Below are 3,937 nucleotides of genomic sequence, written 5' to 3' on the forward strand. Positions count from 1 at the left end.
TATTAATTTGCTAAGAGCAATTTGTCAACAGACAAACCTTTGCTACATGATAAAGGCAAAAGAGAGCCTGACCCTCAGATGGAGCACCCTACCCTGATGTCAGTGGACTTCAGCTGAAGAGAGCAGCACTAGAAGCTACTTGATTAGATTCAGTCTGGTGTGGCACACAACAGTGGGATGAGACAAAGATTCCCTGCATCAAACATGCTTTGCAAACCTGTTGGTTTTGCTCCTCTACATAACAAAATCCTCTCCATTTTAGTGACAATCTTGAAGTCTGGCATACAAGCTTGGACTTGCAATACTAGATGAGTTTTCACCATGGCCCCAAGAAGGTCCTGACCCTTGTTTCCTATTCACTGTAACTTCTTTAAGTCCTACATTAACCATCAGGCTTATGGCAGTTTCTGCAATATAAATCCTGTGCACACCCCTGTGGATAATTCAGACACGAGGCAAAGCAAGGTGGTGGGACACAGACTTATGTAAATCCTGTGCACACCCCCGTGGATAATTCAGACACGAGGTAAAGCAAGGTGGTGGGACACAGACTTATGATACTGTGTGTATTCAGGGAGGCTCAGGCCACTGCACCCTGTCTTGGAACGGACTACAGGTTTTACCATTAGTTACTAAAAAAGCACAGGCTGAAACAATCAGCATTGGAGTCACAATTTTGTCCGTTCACATCTTGCTCTCCCTATGCTTCAGGATCACCTGTAAAAGGGTGAAATGCCTCCCAGAGATGCAGCATGTCAGAATGCTTCTAGTAACACTGATTGCTTATCACACTGCTGCAAACCAAAACCTTCACAGAGCCAGAGCCTCGCTGTGCAGCATTCACGTCAATCACCCTGCAACTGATGCTGCTGAACACTTGCTGGATGCTGCCAATCCAGGCTGTCAGTTGCAATTATATAGTAAAAGAGGGACTCTGCAGCAGAGGGAATGAAGCCTGTTTGTGGGAAGGACCCCAAACAAGCCACTGTTTGTACAACACAAAGTGCTGAGGGCCATTCAGTAGCTGCTGGCATGCCTACAGATGTGTGCACATGCCACATGCCACCTATGGGAATTCCTAAAGCATGCTCAGACATCCAGTACTTCTGTTCCAATCTAAAATATTTTATGAGACACTGCTCCCTGGGGAACACTGAGCTCCAGTCATCTGTGTGCTGGATTCCTGTTTCACAGTGCTGTCCCTCCACTCATGGAAGCAGAAGAGTGTTGGTGCAGAATAGCAGAAGAGTGAGGGAAGCCTTTCAAATCATTACCTTGGGGTTCATACCCTGCATCACACTACAAGAGCAGCTCTGCTACTCTTTACAACTTGATCTTGACCAACATGAAGAGAAGTTCTGCAAAGCACTCTGCTTCCTATAGCAAAGCAGAACACTACAGCTGTACATCCAGAGATCTGTAGGATTGCCTGTGTTTGAATGCCACAGTAAGAAACATTGAGTGTTGTAAATGTCTTGTATGGTCAGTGCACAGCCTACAGTTGAATGCAACATAGATAATGGGGGAGGAATAGCTCCAAAAGAAAGTAAAATAAAAAGGAAGCACATGGACATGGAGGAGACACTAGGATATTTATGTTTCATAAATATTTAATCCTGGTTCACTTTTAATCTAAAGGAAAAAAACCCTAAATAAAATATGCTGGATTATTATCATTGCTTTGAAGAATTAACAAGGCCTGAATAAATTATCATGTATGTATTTTAGGGGCCTGCCACGGTAAGTGCTATTGGATTTAATTTTTATTTAATAAATGTAGTTTTATTTTACAATGTATATAAATTTCAGATAAAAAATATGACATGGAATAATTAATTGAATATGTTTAATCAATTCATTGAACCCATGCTGTGAAAACGGAAGCTTATTATTGGAGTATGATTTTATTTAAAATCAAACACTGCAGCTGCCTCACAAACTGCATCAAATTGTTCTTTCACTTTGCAAATTCAGCTGAAATATTCCAAAGCAATGTCCTACTCTTCCTAAGAACACTTTCCTATGAGTCCCACAACACCTGAATTTGCAGTTGCAACCTGCATGTCTTTGCATACAGAACCTTAGTTGCTGAAGCTGAGAGAGTGCTGGCCCTGAGAAGGCTGGGCTGGGGCACATCTCACAACTTTTGTTTCTTTCTTTAGGCCATAGCCCTCCTCACTGGCATGAGTGACAACTCAGCCAGTGCTCCCCACTCCCTCCCAGTGAGAACATCATATCCCTCCTCACTGGCGTGAGTGACAACTCAGCCAATGCTCCCCACTCCCTCCCAGTGAGAACACTCCTTCTTCATTTCACTTCTGCTGCCTCTCTACTCCTTTCATACCACTCCCTTCACCCTTATTCACACTGCTCATTTTTACTTTAATTTCGCTTTTCTTTGTATCAAAACTAAAACTCTGAAGTCAACTTCATCAACGTAACAGGATTTCTTTTTTTTGTATCAAAACTAAAACTCCTAAGTCAACTTCATCAACGTAACAGGATTTTCAGGAGACTTTCTTATATGTTGGGGAGAGGGAAAAGTCAAGGACATAATATTGTCTACATGTTTGAAGCAGCAAAGTGACCACAGATGTCAAAACAGGAAAGCAACTGCTGGACCTGGTCACACCAGGCTGAAGAAACCCCAGCCAAAAGCAAGACAAGGTCACCAGTCAGTCTGCTATGTCTTGGCTTACAATGACCAACTCCACAGACCTAAGTAATCAACAGTTTTACCAAACATTGTTTTCAGAGAGAAAATAGGAAACATCCAAGAATTTTAGTTCAAAAACAGCAGAGAAATATTAATAGTGGAATCTAAACAGAGGTTAGGATTAACTTATTTTAAGACAGAGTTTTTTCCTTCAACAACACACTTAGCAATAGTCAACCAAGAAAACAGCCTTTGCCAAAAAGAGCAAAGGCAACAAAATTTTTCCTTGTTGTTCTTTTAAAATTCATTTATCAAACTTTGATCCCACTTTACTCCAGGCATCCTGCAGGGAAAAAAAAAAACAAAAATAAAAAGAAAAGCTGCTGTACTTTCCGTGGTGAAACATTTAAGACATCCTTCCTTGCTGTCAGAAAAATTGGCTGGTACCTCACCTGGTGTGCCAAAGTCCTGAGAAAGTCCAGCAGAGCAGCATCAGTGGGGTCTCAGTAACATTTTTGTTCAGGATGGAGCAACTACTCCAAGGAGGCAACAAGGGCACTTGCTCCAAGGAAATGCTGCACAGCCTGACTGCTCCCCATGTGACAGTACAGCACATCTGTGTCAGTGCCTGCCAGGCTGGGAACAGAGAGAGGAGGGAGATTTAGTGACATTATCTGCTGCTCTAGAACTATGTTCCCCCATTTATACACTTGGAAGTAATAAATAATGCAGCAGCATTGTCCATTTATTGACTGGGGGAGTTGTGAAGAAGATAACAGGATTTTAGAAACAGATATTTTCAGATCTTCAGACTCTGATTTATTAAAAGATCACTGTACTGATGCTATTAGCTTCACCCCAACTTACCTCTCACCTATTTTTTTGAAATTTCATTTTGGCACTGTTAGGAGGTTGATTTCATGTGAACAACTATACACAGAAATAATATACACAAACCAAGAAAAAAAGCTCCAGAAAGGAAGTGATCACTTTAGGGTGATAAAATTGAGGCCAAGGACACTAGAAAATCCCTGTTTTGTTCCTGGTAGTTACTTTGTAGTTGTTCTGCTTTGTTTTAATGCCTTCTCATGAAAGCTGTAAGTAATACAATACAAGCTAGTGTAGCCAGGAAGAAAATTATAATTTGTTTGCAGTTTAAAGAACTATTTTAGAAAAAAAGTGTATATGCAGGCATACTTGTGTTCCAGAAGATAGATAAAAGAGCAAAAATTCTCACCCTGTTTATTTCTTTATTCAAAAACAAAACAGAACGAACACATT

Source organism: Acanthisitta chloris, unplaced genomic scaffold (assembly GCF_000695815.1).
Source record: "Acanthisitta chloris isolate BGI_N310 unplaced genomic scaffold, ASM69581v1 scaffold25954, whole genome shotgun sequence".
NCBI classification, from domain to species: domain Eukaryota; kingdom Metazoa; phylum Chordata; class Aves; order Passeriformes; family Acanthisittidae; genus Acanthisitta; species Acanthisitta chloris.